Genomic DNA, 19,868 nt, shown 5'->3' on the forward strand with positions numbered 1-19,868 from the left:
TTGGTCTTGTCCTGGCTCGTGTCTTCCGCTGAGGAATCATCCAGGGCTCATGGTGTTGTGTCGGTGCCGGAGTGAATGAAGCAAGGGATGATCGCATCCTGGGTGCTTGCGTCCTGTGCAGAGAGGCACACGGAGAAGATGAGGTTGTAGTCAAAAAGTTACTAACCACTGACTTGTGAGCATCGGCGCGTGATGTTTCAAGCGCTGAACGCCGATCTCGCAGCTCGGCTTGCCTCTCTAGCAGACCACGGATCTGCTTCTCCACGGACTCCAGCTCCAACAGCAACGAATGCAGCTCGAATGTGTCCTCACCTGCACTCAGAGGTAACGTTAGACACACATCCGATATATTCACCATTATAACAGATGAACAGTAAATTAGTAGTGATACTACCAATATCACTTCTAATTTAGGACTGAAATCCTGGATATAACCCGTATCCTTTCAGTGAAACGGGTGTAAATGAGACAATCAATAGGCGAGAGGCCACGCGTGCGATGCTAGCGGGCTAAAGGCTAGTAGCGGAGATTCGAAAAGTTGGATCTAAGTAGCTAAATCAAAGCAATCCGATTGTTTTTTATAAGGAAAGGTATCGAAGATAAGTTCACATGCTATAAAAATAGAAAGTGCTTGTTTATAAATGAGTGGTAAAGAAGAAAATCAAGGATTTATGAATCAATTCGACGGAGCTCCAAACACAAACCGCACGCGCATGCGCAAAGAGTTGTGTCTTGCATTTCTAATCACATTTGGCCGGCTGCGTCAGTTAATGAGCATGCGGTTTAATGAATTACCGGAGAACGTGCTTCATGAGGCTCAAACGCACTCACACGCAAGGTCTCTCGCTCTCTCCCTCTCCGCCGTGCGCGCGCTACACAGTTTGGAGCACAGTTCTCACATGCGCGCTCTTGCTCGCTCGCTCTAGATTCCAGGAGATTTGAACTAATTTGCAGGCATCAGGGAGCCGCTATCAATATGCGGGAGACTCCCGGAACTTCTGGGAGACTTGGGATGTCTGCAATATTAAATTACGGAAAGAACTGAATTTCACTTTGTAGTATATTCTTGTAGTTTTAATAGGTTTTCAAAGTAACTTGAAAGTAAAGTAATTAGTAATCTGATTTTACTTGCAGTAATCAGTAATGTAATCAAATTACAATTTTAAAGTAGTAATTAGTGATTTGTAGTGGATTACTTTTTTGAGTAACTTACCCAACACTGGTAACCATACAGCTTTACATCTGGTGTTTGTTCAATCCAAATCATAAGTAAGCCTCACCCTTTTTTTACATTTGGGGTTTTGTGAATTTAGTTTACCTCTTAGATTTTTTTGTTAAAGGTAAAGGGGGAATGGAACATAAAAATCTTTAAACCCTACTTTTGTTTTTTATCTATTTTGCAGCTTTACCATAGCCTATTCCCAATTTATTTTCTCTTTTTTTCTGCAATGTATTATATTGTTTTATTGTAAAGTGCTTACGCTTCTCGCCTCATTCAATGTCCTGTTATACTGTATATCTGCTCTTGCTGTATGTGGTGTCGTCAGGGTTCCTGAGTGCTATAGCCTCATATTTACGACACAGTTTCTGTAAACTTTATTTTGGTTTTCTTTCTTTTATTATTTAGAGTAGTTTTCTTTTGCAGTCCCTAGTTAATGTGTTTCTCTTTTCTTTTCTCTCCTGGAGCAATTTAGGACTTGGAGTGGAACAGGGGAGGCTAGCTGCTTTCATTCGGTGGTGTGCTTCACATAGTAGGATTAGATTAAATTGTGATTTACTTTTCCCTCCACTTGTTAATGCCACATTATCACCAATACATGACCAACTTCATCTGATGAGATTTACTCCTGCATTTTTTGGCATAACAAATATGTATCAGAAGGACAGTTAAAGCAGCGAAAGAAAAACTAATGTTAAAAAGTCAATGGTTAAGAGCCCAATAAATATTGATCACCATAATTTTTTTTTTCAATAAGACATCAACAACTAAACATCTTAATAAGAACTTTTGTATGAAAGAAAGTTAAACTGGATTGTAATGAAGATGTTGTGATCTTGAGAGATCTGTTAGTGTTTAATGTTCTGTTGCTGCCTGTCATTTGTAGGGCCCTATAATTTCCGCGATCGCGAAATTGGCAAATTAACACGGAATCTAGTGTCAACGCAGAATTTCGCGGAATTTTACATATTTTGAATGAAATTCTGTTTTTGTGTGGGAGAAGAACGTATGTCTGGGGAAAATGTAGAACGGGGGAAGAAAATCTGGGCGACACAACCCCTCCCGTCATTTCAGTTCCAATGACGGCATCAAAACAATGAAAGCATGGCGAAGCGGGACTCCACGGCTCTGCTTTCCTCAGCGAAAAAGTTAAGAAACTCGACGCTAAGCCCTCAGTACCGAGCCAAGCAGTTCACACGTGACTTTTATGAAGTGTTTCCCACACATAATTCGTGGCGAAGAATCAACACCGGCCACCACATATTGCGTTTCGTTGATTTTTTTTAACGCTTTTAGTTGCATTTCCTTTCCCTGCTCTCCCTCCGTCTGTCTGTCACTCTCTCTCTCACACACACACACACACACACACACACACACACACTCTCTCTCTCTCTCTCTCACACACACACACACACACACACCCATCCCCTCCGTGCACACTGCGTCTGTCTATGAGGCGCCGGACTGGACCAAAGACCGTCCGACGGTGTCCGAGAGCGCGCTCGACAGTGCGCGAGAGAGAGACAGAGTGTGACTTTTATTTAAACTTACATAAACTAATATAATTTATTTTACTGGACAGTTTTAAGCTCCTAACCATATTTTGTTGTTACTTGAAGTAATTTAGAGTGCAGTGTTAGGTAACATTTATATTACAACCCGCAAACAACTGCGTAAGTACACCGAAATTACGGTGTACGTTTCTGTAATTATAGTGCACTTCCGTGTAGGTATAAGTAAACAACATGTTAAGTTTTGGGTAATAAAGGGGTAACAAGCAGATATACAACCTGCAAAGAACTTCGTAAGTAAACCGAAATTACGGTGTACGTTTCGGTAATTATATATAATTACAGAAACGTACACCGTAATTTCGGTGTACTTACGCAGTTGTTTGCGGGTCGTAATATAAAGTGTTACCCAGTGTTACGTTGCATCATGTAGTATTTGTGCTGAAAAGTAAGATTAAATGTCTGTTACCTAGGTCAAATAGGTCATTCCTATTTTATTTGTGTACATTTTAATCATTAACATTAAAAGCACACTCTTTTTACGACTAAAATAACAGTAAAGGGTGAAAAAAACTGAATTCCCCAAAATTAAAACGAAAAAAAAACGAAATTTCCAAAATTAAAACGGAAAAAACGGAATTTGCAAAAGTTAAAATGGAAAACACGTAATTTGGGAAAAAATAAAACGGAATTTGGGAAAATGGGAAAAAATAAAACTGATTTTATAGGGCCCTACATTTGAATTAATTCAGGAAATACCTGTAAATATTTGTTAAAGTTTTTTTTTTGCACTTTGTTTAAATAAAAAATGTTACTTTAATTTGACAGTTTTTGTTTGCAGCCACTGCTGCAAGTCATTTGACAGTTGTTTACGATCAGTGTTGAGGGTGAAAAAAACTGAATTCCCCAAAATTAAAACGGAAAAAAACGAATTTTCCAAAATTAAAACGGAAAAAACGGAATTTGCAAAAGTTAAAATGGAAAACACGTAATTTGGGAAAAAATAAAACGGAATTTGGGAAAATGGGAAAAAATAAAACTGATTTTATAGGGCCCTACATTTGAATTAATTCAGGAAATACCTGTAAATATTTGTTAAAGTTTTTTTTTTGCACTTTGTTTAAATAAAAAATGTTACTTTAATTTGACAGTTTTTGTTTGCAGCCACTGCTGCAAGTCATTTGACAGTTGTTTACGATCAGTGTTGAGGAAGGAGAAAAATATCCATGAATAAAAGTTTGAATTTGTATCTGTTCCTGTAGTAACTTGAGAGAGATAGGTCTGAGAATTAAAGATTGATAATTTACTGAGTGTAACCCTTGTGAAGGAGATCATTTAGACTTATGCCTCGGAACTCTTGACTACTATTCCACACAATTCTCACTGGGGTTGAAGTGGAGTGCGGGTTTGGAGCAACCAGATGGCTGATGTACCATTTAGGTCCTCCCCACTTATTAATTTCCTCTTTTGTGAGTTTTGCAGCAGCACCTCTTGAAACCATTTCATGTATTTGTTCTTTGTATGCAGCCTTCCACACAGGTTCCTTCTCCAGACGCTTCTCAGTGTTTCTAAAGGTTGCCTCCACAGCCTGCCGATTGTCTGGTTGTGTTGTGAGGTCTGTCTTCCAGGGATAAGCCGTGTCCCAGTGGGGAGAGTACTGTGTTTGTCTGCCAATACGTATGTTAGGCATTCTTTTATCTTTTCCAGGTCCCGCTCTTCCTCTTTCGCTCCAGGGGGTAACCTACCACACTTGCAGCCGCCACATTGAGGACTGCACGAAGCCCCGATGCTGTCCCAACTAAACCACTCGAAGACCTCTTTGTTGGTGGTTAAGGTGCTCCGGACAAGCGCATTTCCTTCCTCTTCTTGAGGTATGATGGTTTCTTTATACGCCATCGAGGCTGATCTCATGGTCCTTGCAAGGTGAGTTTCAGGGTGGTATACTGCCAGATCGACTGTCTCAATAAGATCGGGATGGGTACCCCAACAGTCTTCCCCAGCGGGCCGTCCCAGAGGACGAGGTCTCCCACAATTTTGATTGGCTGGGGAACAAGACGACCTTCCCGGTGACCGATAAGGAGGTCAATCTTTGTGGGACGAACCAGTTCGTCTCTGGGTACATTGGGGAAGAACTTCTTCAGTTGCTTGGCAGTGACTGGTTGAGTCACCTCTGCGATGTCTTCCAGGCCATAGCAGAGAATTCTATACTCTGCCACTTCTCCCTTGGGTGTCTTCACTTTCAACCGCAGGGAATATCTTTTGGTAAGGACAGTCTTCTTCATCCCCCTGACTCCATGGACTATAAGCCTGATATTCTCACTGCACAGTCCAAGGCGATCAGCTGTTCCATTGGTGATATAATTGGTGTCAGATGTGAGGTCGATTAGTGAGCCAATAAGGCAACCCGAGTTTGTCATTACTTCCATCAGCATCATCACCACTGGATGTTCTTGCAGTCCATCTCCAGCCTTGGCACATACAGTTGATGATATTTAGTTTGAGAACACATTCTTGCATTTCTCTCTTTGTTCTGGAGTAAGCTCTGCAAGAAACTCTTCTTGTTTGTTGGTTAGGCAAAGTTTCTTTCCTCCAATTTTTATGGTACTCTGCTCCATAAAAATTGTGGCTTAGGGCACAGAAGGTAATTGTGGTCCGATACCCCTCCTTTCCGACAGTCTACTTTTGGGCAGAGGTATCTGGGTGTGCATCCTTTCCCATCCTTGGGGTGAGGCCGCAAACACTTGGAGCACAACCATAGCTTCTTCACATGGGCCCTTTTTCTTAAGAGATCTTCTTCCCTGGAGACCTTGCACGCAAATAGCTTGCCGGCATGTGAGTCATCTTCACAGACAGTACAGCTGGGATAGTCGTCCTACTGACCTGCTTTGGATTTAATGAATGCCTTCCTCCCTCTCTTATCTGGGTATTCTGCAGCACCCTTTTCCACAGGGCCTTTATCTGCAGGGCTTGGCTCCAGCTGGTCCAACTCCTCAAGAATCTCCTCCTGGTTCTTCAAGAATCCTATGAGGGAATCAAAATGATGCAGTGGAGAGAACCTGTTTGCCGGGTCAGTTTTGTGCATAATCCACTCCTTCTTGAGTGAACTGGGAAGCTTGCTTTCAAGAGATTGAGCAACAACACAGTTCTTCACGGCGTCTTCTTCACCAAGAATCTGGAGGTTGCACAGTGCCCTTTCCACAGCCTGTATCAATTCAATGGTTCTTCTTGGATTGTTTCCTTTATCGGGGGGAAGAGACTGGACCTCGTTGGTGACCATTAGGACTATTTTCGCTCTGTTCCCGTAATTGCTGTCCAGTAGCCTAAACATATCATCGGCGGATCCACAGCTAAATAGGACAAGATCCTTCTTGACCTTTTCGTGCAGACTATTTAATAAGTGGAACCTTTTTAAACATTCCACACCTTGTGGGTTACCCAATTCTTGTAGGTCCTCCCACTCAGTCTTCCAGCAGTTATAGTTCCTCATGTCACCAGAGAAAGTGGGTAGCCGTGCTTTTTCAGGGCTGATTTGAGGCTTGAGATTAGAGTTTCCTTTGGTTCTTTCTGGGCTGCTTTGCTGTAAGAGAGGCCGGGTGTTCATGTTTAATGCCCTAGTGTACCTTTTGGGCTTCAGCTTGCGATCGGCAGACATGTCAGGGAGAGAGAGGAAAGAAGCATCTTGTATCGGATCCATAATATATCATACATAATATACCATAAATTCTGAATAATACACAAATATAAATAAATATAAATTCCAACATAGCCAATACTATTGTCATGTTTCAATGTTTTTGAGGTCTGTTTTGTGATCTTGGTTTCCCCTGTCTTTGTGATTTTGGTTTAGTCCTGTTATTATTTCAGTTTTGAGATCTTGTTTCCCCCCATCTTTGTGATTTTGGTTCAGTCCTGTTAGTTTTCCCGCTCCTCGTTTGTGTTCAGTTTCTTCACCTGTGTTCTGCTTATTATCCCATTAGTCCCTGTCCATTTAAGACCTGTGTTTTCCCTCAGTGTTTGTTGGTCGTCGTCCTTGTATGGTTGTGTCTCTGAATTCCTGGAGTTTGTTATTTTGTTTCTGTATGTTCCTGAAGTTTATTTTGTAATTAAATTAACTACTTTGAAGTTCCTGCATCCTCGTCTTCAGCTAACTGCACACAACCTGACAGAACGACCAACCCAGACAAGATGGATTTGGCTGGCCATGACCTGACGGATTACCTCATCAGGATCCTGATGGAGAGAGGTCTCCGCATCACCATCACCCCGGTGATGGCTCCAACCATCTTCGCCATGCCATCCATCCTCATCCATGGTTCTGAAGAGCCCTTTTCCCCGCTGGTCCCGTCCAGTTCCGAGTCCCATGATGTGCTAGTCCCGTCCAGTTCCGAGTCCCATGATGTGCTGGTCCCGTCCAGTTCCGAGTCCCATGATGTGCTGGCCCCGTCCAGTTCCGAGTCCCATGATGTGCTGGCCCCGTCCAGTTCCGAGTCCCATGATGTGCTGGTCCCGTCCAGTCCTGCGCCAGAGCCCGTTGATCCTGCGCCAGAGCCCGTTGATCCTGCGCCAGAGCCCGTTGATCCTGCGCCAGAGCCCGTTGATCCTGCGCCAACAACACAAGATGTTGGACCATAATATTGCAGCATAAAGAAGAAACAAAAATAAATCAATTTGATAGAAAAAAAAAACATTTTATTCTATGCACATACTCAATGGATTTAAAAACAACTTTTTATCTCCTTTTAAAACATGTCTAGGCATTTTCTTTTATGGAAATAAACTTCTTCGAGTAACTTCTTAAACTCCACTCATTTTCACAACCAAATGGACTGAATTAATAGCCTACCTCAAGATTTCAGATAACTAAACATGTATAAATGGTTTTTCAAAATGCAAAGATGATGGACTCTGACATTTCAACTGGGAGCCGAGGTGGATATGGGGTAAATTATTATTATTATTGTAAGTAGTAGATGTATCCATGGTATAATTTATTTGTTATTTATAGAACATTCAGTTTTGGTTCTAAACTTTGTTTTAACTTTCAAAGAATGTTTTCTGCAACCCAGTTTTTGAGCCTGATGAAAACAAAGAAAATTTCAAAATTGACATATACCTTGAATCTACTAAAAATCCAGCTGCAGGTAAGTGTGCATACCTTCTGATATATTTAATATAGGATATTCTTAGTTAAATGTTTAAATGTATACATTTTATAACACACTTGTAATATGTACAGATTTAAGCACCTTTCAGTGTTGCAGTGAATCTAATCTATGTATATTCCATTTACTATATTTTTGGCTTAATGTCTTTATAAAAGGTCACAGTGTGGTAAATGACTGTTTGATGACTTTAAGAGAACAGCTGGGTGGCCATGGAACAATAATGGTGTCAACCGGTGTGTTTTTGATTTCGGCTGTTCTTTTCATCATACTGCTCCTTGTTCTCAACCGTGAGTAAGCAAATCCAATTTATTTTTTATGGTATCTTTACACACTTCAATGCTGTTGATTTGCCTCGCTCTTATTGTTATTGTAAACTTGTGTCAAAGGCGCAGTTGTTTGTAGCAAATAGTAAGCCCGCGGCACTCTAGGTAACAGCCAGCGAGTGTACTGACACCTAGTGATTAGAAAATATACACGCACCATATTCTCTCTGAAGCAAGATTCTTCCGAAATAAATAGGAGCGTTTCATTTTCAGTCTTTTTTCTAAGGGTTCGAACCTGAGAGCTCATGCTTTCAAAGAAGGTCCCAGTTTCAATTCACTCGAACATCCAGAGCACATCAAGGGCACGCGCCGTGCACAAAAAGAGTAGTCTAAAGGACGGGGTGAGGAGAGGTGGTGACATGGAGCTCAATTTCAATGGCGCCCAGAAAACCTTGCCGTGACCCGGATTTGCTGCGGCCACAACGCAAGCTACCGAGCTACCGGTCTACCCGACGTGTCCCTGAATACAAAGGGGCCTTGTCATCTTTAGCTTGCAGACAAAACTGTTTCTTACCAACATAACTCTTGTCAAGGGTAATACTGTAACAGTGACTTTTTTTCCTTTTATAAAGTTTAAGCTAGGCCTCCGGAAGTTTACAAACTAAAACAGACACATGTTGTCAACGTAGTCGGCAGGATTCGAACCTGCGCGGGGAGACCCCAATGGATTTCGAGTCCATCGCCTTAACCACTCGGCCACGACTACAAGCTGGCTGAAAGGGGCATGTCGTTTGCCTTGGTGCCTTGCAGCGTCGCTGCCCGAGGCCAGTGTAGATCAGCAAGAACTCAACAAAACGTACCGCTCCACAAAAAGAGGCTCGTTCGCCCGAACAGGTACTTGAACCCTTGACCCTCAGATTAAAAGGCTGATGCTCTACCGACTAAGCTATCCGGGATCTTGCTCGAGAACTGGGTGCGTGCTGCGTGGGAACGCACAGCAAAATGAATCGTATTGGTGCAGAAAAAAGAGGGTCCTCCAATGCATCGCGTTTCCTTCTTCGACGATTCAGAACGGCCGTCAAAACGTCTGCTATGTCAAAAAATATTTGCGAATTAGTGAGAATGCAGCCTATTAGACTGATGATAATAATAATTAAAGGAAAACAATGCTAGGAAAAAGAACAAAAACTCACTGCTACTTATCTGGAAAGCCTCTTCACACGCTTCAATGCTGTTGACTTGCCGCGCTCTTATCGTTATTGTAAACTTGTGTCAAAGGCGCAGTTGTTTGTAGCAAATAGCAAGCCTGCGGCACTCTAGGTAACAGCCAGCGAGTGTACTGACACCTAGTGATTAGAAAATATACACGCACCATATTATCTCTGAAGCAAGATTCTTTCGAAATAAATAGGAGCGTTTCGTTTTCAGTCTTTTCTCTAAGGGTTCCAACCTGAGAGCTCGTGCTTTCAAAGAAGGTCCCAGTTTCAATTCACTCGAACATCCAGAGCACATCAAGGGCACGCGCCATGCACAAAAAGAGTAGTCTGAAGGACGGGGTGAGGAGAGGTGGTGACATGGAGCTCAATTTCAATGGTACCCAGAAAATCTTGCCGTGACCCGGATTCGAACCAGTGTTGCTGCGTCCACAACGCAGAGTACTAACCACTATACGATCCCTGGCGATCTACCGGTCTGCCCGACGTATCCCTGAATACAAAGGGGCCTTGTCATCTTTAGCTTGCAGACAAAACTGCTTCTTACCAACATAACTCTTTTCAAGGGTAATCCTGTAACAGTGACTTTTTTTCCTTTTATAAAGTTTAAGCTAGGCCTCCAGAAGGTTACAAACTAAAGCAGGCACATGCTATCAACGTGGTCGGCAGGATTCGAACCTGCGCGGGGAGACCCCAATGGATTTCTAGTCCATCGCCTTAACCACTCGGCCACGACTACAAGCTGGCTCAAAGGGGTATGTCGTTTGCCTTGGTGCCTTGCAGCGTCGTTGCACGAGGCCAGTGTAGATCAGCAAGAACTCAACAACAAAACAAATTAGTGGGAATGCAGCCTATTAGACTGATGATAATAGTAATTAAAGGAAAATAATGCTAGGAAAAATAACAAAAACTCACTGCTACTTGTCTGGAAAGCCTCTTCACATGTTTCAATGCTGTTGACTTGCCGCGCTCTTATCGTTATTGTAAACTTGTGTCAAAGGCGCAGTTGTTTGTAGAAAATAGCAAGCCCGCGGCACTCTAGGTAACAGCCAGCGAGTGTATTGACACCTAGCGATTAGAAAATATACACCCACCATATTCTCTCTGAAGCAAGTTTCTTCCGAAATAAATAGGAGCGTTTCGTTTTCAGTCTTTTCTCTAAGGGTTCGAACCTGAGAGCTCATGCTTTCAAAGAAGGTCCCAGTTTCAATTCCCTCGAACATCCAGAGCACCTCAAGGGCACGCGCCGTGCACAAAAAGAGTAGTCTGAAGGACGGGGTGAGGACAGGTGGTGACATGGAGCTCAATTTCAATGGTACCCCGAAAACCTTGCCGTGACCCGGATTCGAACCGGGGTTGCTGCGGCCACAACGCAGAGTACTAACCACTATACGATCACGTCGAGCTACCGGCCTACCCGACGTGTCCATGACTACAAAGGGGCCTTGTCACCTTTAGCTTGCAGACAAAACTGTTACTTACCAACATAACTCTTTTCAAGGGTAATGCTGTAACAGTGACTTTTTTTCCTTTTATAAAGTTTAAGCTAGGCCTCCAGAAGGTTACAAACTAAAGCAGGCGCATGCTGTCAACGTGGTCGGCAGGATTCAAACCTGCGCGGGGAGACCCCAATGGATTTCTAGTCCATCGCCTTAACCACTCGGCCACGACTACAAGCTGGCTGAAAGGGGCATGTCGTTTGCCTTGGTGCCTTGCAGCGTCGCTGCCCGAGGCCAGTGTAGATCAGCAAGAACTCAACAACAAAATGTACCGCTCCACAAAAAGACGCTTGTTCGCCCGAACAGGGACTTGAACCCTGGACCCTCAGATTAAAAGTCTGATGCTCTACCGACTGAGCTATCCGGACTCTTGCTCGAGAAGCCTGCATGCTGTGTCGGAACGCACAGCAAAATGAATCGAATTGGCGCAGAAAAAAGAGTGTCCTCCAATGCATTGCGTTTCCTTCTTCGAAGATTCAGAACGGCCGTCAATAAGTCTGCTATGTCAAAATATATTTGCAAATTAGTGGGAATGCAGCCTATTAGACTGATGATAATAGTCATTAAAGGAAAATAATGCTAGGAAAAAGAACAAAAACTCACTGCTACTTGTCTGGAAAGCCTCTTCACACGCTTCAATGCTGTTGACTTGCCACGCTTTTATCGTTATTGTAAACTTGTGTCAAAGGCGCAGTTGTTTGTAGCAAATAGCAAGCCTGCGGCACTCTAGGTAACAGCCAGCGAGTGTACTGACACCTAGCGATTAGAAAATATACACGAGAAAAAGAGTAGGCCGAAGGACGGGTGGTGACATGGAGCTCAATTTCAATGGCACCCAGAAACCCTTGCCGGATTCGAACCTGGGTTGCTGCGGCCACAACGCAGAGTACTAACCACTATACGATCACGGCGAGCTACCGGTCTACCCGACGTGTCCCTGACTACAAAGGGGCCTTGTCATCTTTAGCTTGCAGACAAAACTGTTTCTTACCAACATAACTCTTTTCAAGGGTAATCCTGTAACAGTGACTTTTAACAGTGACTATCTGGGCTCTTACTCAAGGCCAGAGCACATCAAGGGCACGCGCCGTGCACAAAAAGAGTAGTCCGAAGGACGGGGTGAGGAGAAGTGGTGACATGGAGCTCAATTTCAATGGCACCCAGAAAACCTTGCCGTGACCCAGATTCGAACCGGGGTTGCTGCGGCCACAACGCAGAGTACTAACCACTATACGATCACGGCGAGCTACCGGTCTACCGGACGTGTCCCTGACTACAAAGGGGCCTTGTCATCTTTAGTTTGCAGACAAAATGGTTTCTTACCAACATAACTCTTTTCAAGGGTAATCCTGTAACAGTGACTTTTTTTCCTTTAATAAATTTTTAAGCTAGGCTTAAGAAGGTTACAAACTCAACGTACAAACTCAACGTAGTCGGCAGGATTCGAACCTGCGCGGGGAAACCCCAATGGATTTCTAGTCCATCGCCTTAACCACTCGGCCAAGGAAGAGGCAAAAGAGACTGCTTGGGGGGAGGGGGGGAGAAAAAGAGGGAGGAAAGGGAGAAAAAGAAGAGGAGAAAAAAGGAGCAAAACGTACAATATATCAATTTTTATCTACTTTCTTATCTTCTCAACATTGGTTACACACAGTTCTGCACTTATTGCAAGGTTTATCATCACTTTAATTTCATGTCTCTTGCGGGATTCGAACCTATGCCGTGGCAATATCGCTTGCATCTTCGCTTGTTCTCTAGTCTCGTAGTGCATTCCGGAAGTACTACATGCAATGCATTGTGGGTAACGTAGTCATTTTTAACACAGGAACTCTTTTCCATATAAATCCCTACAGTAGTAACCCTGTGATTATGCAATTATGCACATGAATGCATTTAAAGCAAACGCTCTTGTAAGTAAACATATTTTGTGATGTTAACAAATCAATATTCAAATAATTAACTCAAAATGTCACATGCTACATTTAAAGCTATAACAGTATTAACTGTGTATAAATGTAAATAACTCTCCCATCATGTTTCCCCTCCTTTTTTTGTAAACTCAATTATTTGAAAGACTACATCTGTGCAGCACAAGTGAATAAAACATATTCCAAATTGAGTGTTGGGTTTTGTGAATAAATGTAAAATGATTCTGCAAGTAATTCTGGCTTTAGTTTTAACAATTACATTCAATGGATGACACTCACTGTCCTGGTATTCAAGAGGAAATTACTTAAAAACGTGAAGACTGTTATTGGCTCCAATAAAATTATTAAACTTTATTGTAACAGACAGACAAGTAATGGTGACAGCAATTATACACTCTTCCTCCAGTCATCCAGGGTCAGTCCTGATGCTGGACAGTACCACTGCCCCTTCAGCTGGGTGTGTCCAGTCCTTTTATTTTGTCCTGTCCAAACCCCTTGCAGGTGTAGTGGTACTTTTCGTTTGTCAGCCTCTTCCGTGGCGGTTCCCCCTTTGACACTAGCTCCTCATCCTCCTGGGCAGCTTTTTTCAGCTATTGGAACATGTCTCAATAAACGTAAACTATTAGAGATTGCAATGAATCTATCATATATATAAAATCAGATACAAATAGGATTGGTATGAATAATAATGCTTTGTTATTAACAAAATGTTATGATAATAATTATGACCGCCGCTACATCTTGTAATAATAATGAGAAAAGAAGGAGAAAATGCATATTAAATTATGTCATAAATTATTTTTTAATTAAATACTGATTGGGCCAACAAGTTGCACACTCTTGCCAGGATTTGCACCTGGAGTCTCCCACCCAAAGGATGGACGTGTTACTATTATACCACAAGAGTTGTTTTTTTTGTTTGTTTTTTGAAATAGTTGCATCAGCAACTATCCTATGTATTTAGTTTTTTGAAAATAGTTGCAACAGCACACTAATTTTTTTTTTTTCTATTTGCAACAGCAAACATACTTTTTTCTACTTTATTTTCTTGCTTGTTTTTTCTTTGCAGATGGTTTGAACAGTGAATGTGAACATTTTCTTAAAATAAATAAAACATATTATTAAAAATATTTATAAAAAAGAATGTATTAGGTGCATTTACAAAGAGCTTCTCCACTCCTCAAGGGTCTGTCCAGATGCAGGGCAGTACCATTTGCCACGTACCTGTGAGTGTCCAGTTTGCTTTGATTTAGGTTGACCACACAGCTTACACTCATAGTGGTAGCTCTCTTTTGCCTTTCTCATCTTTGGGGGCTCACCTTTCCTCAGTCGCTCCTGGTTCTCAAGGGCTGCCTTGCGTAATCGCCATTCACGCTGGCGATTAAAGGGATCTAGTGCTTGGTGAGGGAACCTAGGTTGGTCGGGACAGTAGGAGGTGGATGAACAGCCCTGGGTGGATGCTGAGGGTGGTGGTTGGGTGGCAGGCCAGCCCTGGATGGATGCTGAGGGTGGTGGGTGGGTTGCAGACCAGCCCTAGGTGGATGCTGAGGTTGGTGGGTGGGTTGCAGACCAGCCCTGGGTGGATGCTGAGGGTGGTGGGTGGGTTGCAGACCAGCCCTGGTTGGAGGACCAGCCCCGGGTGGATGCTGAGGGTGGTGGGTGGGTTGCAGACCAGCCCTGGTTGGAGAACCAGCCCTGGGTGGATGCTGAGGGTGGTGGGTGGGTTGCAGACCAGCCCTGGTTGGAGGACCAGCCCTGGGTGGATGCTGAGGGTGGTGGGTGGGTTGCAGACCAGCCCTGGTTGGAGGACCAGCCCTGGGTGGATGCTGAGGGTGGTGGTTGGGTGGCAGGCCAGCCCTGGATGGATGCTGAGGGTGGTGGGTGGGTTGTAGACCAGCCCTGGGTGGATGCTGAGGTTGGTGGGTGGGTTGCAGACCAGCCCTGGGTGGATGCTGAGGGTTGTGGGTGGGTGGAGGACCAAACATGAGAGTGTGCCAGGGGTGCCTGGTAAGAAGACCAGCTCTGGTAGTGTGTTGGGGATGGCTTGTAGGCAGAGGACCAGCCCTCCATACAGCTGTTTTGAGAGGAAGCAGCATCGTGTTTGGCAATAGCTGCGTCTCCCCCACCTGTCTGTGGAATAGCAGGTGTTCTGGAACTGTGTCGCTGGCGGATTTTTGCCTCGCCCTCACGGTTCTCAGGCTCCTGGAACTCCAAAAGAGTGTGTCCATGCTGAACTGGCTGTGATGGTAGGTCACGAACCTCCAGGAGGGATTTTTTAGCCACGGCAATCTGCTGTGGAAGCTGCACACCCTGAAGTAAAGAACCCCGTTCAGTTCTCTTTTGGCGATCATGCAGCCTGCAGAGACAGAAAACAAAACACACACAAGAGTTTTTCAGAACATTTTTCAGTGTGTTAATTGTTAAAAATTTTGTTCAAATATGCAATTCAATCAATTTATGAAGATATTAAAGATGAACTCACCAGGAGGACACAGTGGTGTTGTTAATGTTTACCAGTACCAGGTCACTCCTGTCCATGATCTCTCTGCAGTCCTCAACTAGCTGCTTGATGTGAGAGTATGCCATGACAATGGACTGGGGTATGGCAAATGTCCTCCCTTTATTGTCCTTTGGCCTATTTCTGGCTTCCTTGTACTCTTTGTACAGCTTGAGAGCAACACACTCTGAAATTCTGTTTTGGTCTGGTCTGTGAGCAGCCTGACCATGGACCATGAACAATCTGCAATTAGATGACCAGATCACATAGTGCTCATTATATATGCATGTTCACATATTGACATAAATACATTGATACAAATACTAAAGAATATAGCTATATGAGATGTGGATACCTCTCAGCTGCTTGCTGGCCTGGAGCAGAGCCACTGCGCTTTCTTGAAGCCCTCCAAGGTCCTGGCAACGTTGTTTTTTTTGCTCTTGAGGGTGTATCTGGTGGGGGTCTGGTCAAAGACACTTAGATGTGAGTATAACCTCAAAATCTCTGCCACTTCAGCATTGGAGAGTTTTGTTATAGTTCGGTTAAGCCCAACCAGGTAACCTGCCAAGGCATCAACTGCCTCCCATCCAGGAATCCCTCTGGCATCACACCTAGTGTCCTGTTACAAGAATTGAACCAATAAACACCATAAAATTTTAAACATCTGGTACAAGAGCAAATATAAAGAAGCCCACATTTCTGATGGTGAAACATTATCCACTTTACCGTAGCTGGAGTGACGAGCACACTCACCTCAAATGGGGTGAGGACGGGACTTGCGGAGGCATCTCTCTCATCAAATCGGGTGAGGACGGGCCCAGATCAGGCATTACTCTCCTCCAATGGGGAGTAGATGGGCCCAGCAGAGGCATTACTCTCCTCCAATGGGGAGTAGATGGGCCCAGCAGAGGCATCACTCTCCTCCAATGGGGACCTGGGATCTGGCCAGGGCCTAGGGCCTAGGGCCACCGCTTCCAAATTGCTGAGGTGATTAATAAAAGTATACACAGAATAAAGAATAAATAAAGAATAAACAATCTTTTACATTTTTTGTGTCTCTTCTACATTAAAAATGAACTGTTTATTAGTTTTAAAATATTTTTTTGATGTCTGATATACTCTTGATATAATATTACCTGCAATGTGAGGTCATGAGCCTGTGGTACGGTCACATCAGGACATTCGTCCTCGAGGACTTCATCCAAGATCTCAGGCAGGATGTACCTCACCAATACCAATCTGCTGGCTCATAAGATCTCCTCTGTTGGACTGTGCCGGAAGATATTCTACAGCAATACGCTCTCCTCCAATAAGTATTCACCAAGGGAAAAATTATTGTTTACTTGCCTACCATGTCACAATATAGGTCTGATCATCATCAACAGCAGACTTTTCTTACCGTTAGGTTTCCCAGGGGGGATAAACTCTGGAAGAAGAGGTTTTCCCAACACTTTGTTGCTGAGCGTATTCACATTGGACATCAAACGAATGTTATACAGCTTTGTCCTGGATGTCTCAGTCATAGAAAGTGCTTGTGCTGACCGGTTTAAATTCCACCTTGACACACCCTCAAGCATGTACATCTGAGTGTGCAATGCATTGCATCTCCACCCGGATGAGACAAAAAACAGGATCACTGATTACAACAAATTAAAACAATATTATGTCAACATTCAATAGCAAAATATACCATATGTGTGTGAGGTTTTAACATGCCTGGAATGAAAGCAAACTGGTGCTTATGAAAGCTTTCCAGAGAGGAGGACCCTCTGCTGCATCTTAGCACATCCAGTGTCTTCTCTCCTTTCTCCAGCCCTGACCCAATGTTTGTGTAAAGCTGCACTCCTGGTGGATCCTGAATGCAGGCAAGGTGCTTTTGCTGTACCTCCCACACTTGAGACATGCGTTCATGGTTTATAAGGTGCAGCCCAGTGCCGTCCACAAGGTGCCACATGGAGTCAAGAAGACTTTTGATGAGGGCACGAGTCTCCTCCACTCCACGGGTTTTCCTGCGGCAGTGCTTGGCTAGCTCTTTAGAGCTGATGCTCGCCAACACCTGGGCATCTGTTGGCTCGTGGCCCTGATGCTTTTGCCTCAGCTCTGACCGCTTCGCCTCTTTCAGATGACAGATGTCCTGGTAATCCCATTCAAAAATGCAACTCGACAATTTGGAGCAACGTACCGTACAGTGGATGGTGTTCTGTGGTGAGACCGTTGGTGAATCGCCTCATAAAGTGGAACAAATCCAACCGCACAGTGGACGTCCATGGCCGAAACCAATGGAGAACTGGGCTCACTCCTGTGTAAAAGCATTTTTTGGTTTGTATTGTCACCAACTGCCTTAATTTGGCAAAAAAAACATCAACACAAATTACAGGAAACAGAAACTCTGTCACTGCAACAGTCTCTATCCACATAGATAGCAGCTGGCTGTGGCTCACCAGCATCCCTGTACCGTTGAACGATCACAAGTCATCCAGCCCAGCCCCCTCGCCGGTTGTGAGGACCGAGTTGAAGACCTGACCATACTCGTTCCCCACATTGGACATCCATGTTGCCGTGTTCTCAATCCCCCCAGCAAGTTTTTTGGTAACCTGTTATAACAAAAGTATATACATCATTAGCATATGTATTCTTATCAAACCCTAAAAGAACAAATGAGCTCAAGCTTATATAGGTTTACATTTACCTTAGTGGAATCAAGCTTCAGAATTCTGCCAAACTTTGAAGTGGTGACACCTTTGAGTTCATCAAGGTGACCGACAACATCGTTGGCATGCACTGTCTCGAACCACTGGGCCAGGGGCAAGGGAGAGAAGGGTGGTGGTGGTGGGGGATAAACAGCCTGGGACTGCTTCAGGCAGGATCTCTTGTGAATTTCACAATCTGTGAAATAGTCACAGGATCTCCTAGCCCACTCCTCACTGTGTGCCTCTTGAAAGGCCTGCTGCAGGTAACTGGAGCTATTCCCTGCTGTTCTAGGACGCAAAAGTGTCACACATTTTCTGTCCAGTGCCAAATGTGTAGTCAACACAGCAGGGAATTTGATGCGGTTTAGAGGGGTCAAGTTGCTTTAAAATGTCACTACTCCAAGGACAGACAGGTTGTTTGCACTGGCTGCACCTTGGGTAATCTCCCCCTATTAAATAGTACTTGCTATCCACATCAATGACCTCTCTGACCTTGGTGTAAATGCCAGAGTGGTGCATCTTTCGGTTGCACAGAGTGCATTTCAGAGGGATGCCCCACATACGCATTGGTGCCCAGGAACATCCTCTGTCGAAAGTAATCATGTGGGTTTGGAGGTGCCACAGATCTGATTGGGCTTGGGGGGTGGTGCCAATTCTCCCTGACATTCTGTCTCAGCTGCCAACTTGCGTCATAGAGGATGTGGGCAATCCACTCCCGATCACCTGGCTTGATGACCCGGAGGAACGGCTTTGGCAAAAACCTGGCCCGCCTTACCTCTGGAAAGCACAGAGGGACTGGGAGCCCTGGTGCTGCTGGAGGAGGAGCAGAAGCAGGAGAAGGAAGAAGTGGTGTGCCACTCTGAGTCGCTGGTGCCATCTCAGATAGTGTGGAAGGGCTAGGAGCAGGAGCAACTTGGAGACAGATGGTTGGTGTCGTCTCTTGGGCTGTGAGGCAGACTGGAGCTGGAGCATCTCGGGGAGAGACGATTGGTGTCGGTGTCATCTCTTGGGCTGGGGTAGTGGAGGGACGGGCTGAAGGGGTTAGAGGAGAAATGTTTGGGAGGTCTGTGGGAGATTTTGAGACATGACACTTCTCAAGGTGCTCTGATAACCTGACAGCACCCATGGCCTTTGTGCCGCAGTGCTCACACTGCTCCTGGACATGGAAGTCTGACAGGTGCTGAGTAAACTGGTCAAAGAGCACTTCCTGAGCACAAAGGGAGCATGTCATGGTATTATCACCGCTCCCTGTCTGCTGTGGACCTGCTGCGGTCCCTGTCTGTTGTGGACCTGCTGCGGTCCCTGTCTGCTGTGGACCTGCTGCGGTCCTTGTCTGCTGTGGACCTGCTGCGGTCCCTGTCTGCTGTGGACCTGCTGCGGTGCTTGTCTGCTGTGGACCTGCTGCGGTTCCTGTCTGCTGTCCTGACTGAGGGAAACAATATTTTGTATTTACTCTCTATATCCTCTTATCCTCTAAATCACACAAAACTCTGCATCAAAACAGTGATTTGGAGAATCAAGCACAACGAAGAACCAGCCATGGGAAACAGCTGTAGAGGAAGCATTTGTCAGCATCTTTGTCTCATATCATATGTTTAAGGATTCAATGACATTACTTACATCATGGTAGCCACATTTGCAGGGGATTTTTTTCTCAAAAATGTCTTTTTTTCTGACCGTTAGGCCAAATGCAGGGGTCAGGGGACAATTCTTTATCCTCTCTAACATTGCCTTCCAACGTCTGCTCCCAGGTCTCTGGCCAGTGGAAAATTTATATTTCCCCTGGGCAAACAGCATCATGACGCCGGTCCAGAATGAATCTGGCTTTCCTTCCTTTGGCATCTCTATAGGACAAGAGGCAGTCATTAGGCTGTTGTAGGCAACA

The 19,868-nt window shown here is 44.4% G+C and overlaps 4 non-coding genes across 4 annotated transcripts; all 4 read right to left on the minus strand.

The window, feature by feature from the left end:
- Positions 1-8,842: 8,842 nt before the first annotated feature.
- Positions 8,843-8,924, minus strand: trnas-cga (transfer RNA serine (anticodon CGA)). Its single transcript has one exon. It is a non-coding gene; the product is annotated as a tRNA-Ser (tRNA).
- Positions 8,925-10,029: 1,105 nt separating this feature from the next.
- trnas-aga (transfer RNA serine (anticodon AGA)) lies at positions 10,030-10,111 on the minus strand. The gene has a single exon. It is a non-coding gene; the product is annotated as a tRNA-Ser (tRNA).
- An 853-nt stretch (positions 10,112-10,964) lies between these two features.
- Positions 10,965-11,046, minus strand: trnas-aga (transfer RNA serine (anticodon AGA)). The gene has a single exon. It is a non-coding gene; the product is annotated as a tRNA-Ser (tRNA).
- A 120-nt stretch (positions 11,047-11,166) lies between these two features.
- On the minus strand, positions 11,167-11,239 carry trnak-uuu (transfer RNA lysine (anticodon UUU)). Its single transcript has one exon. It is a non-coding gene; the product is annotated as a tRNA-Lys (tRNA).
- Positions 11,240-19,868: the final 8,629 nt, after the last annotated feature.

The sequence above is a fragment of the Siphateles boraxobius genome, unplaced genomic scaffold (genome assembly GCF_051911475.1).
Source record: "Siphateles boraxobius isolate OS27281-9 unplaced genomic scaffold, OSU_SipBor_1 63, whole genome shotgun sequence".
In the NCBI taxonomy this organism is placed as follows: Eukaryota; Metazoa; Chordata; class Actinopteri; order Cypriniformes; family Leuciscidae; genus Siphateles; species Siphateles boraxobius.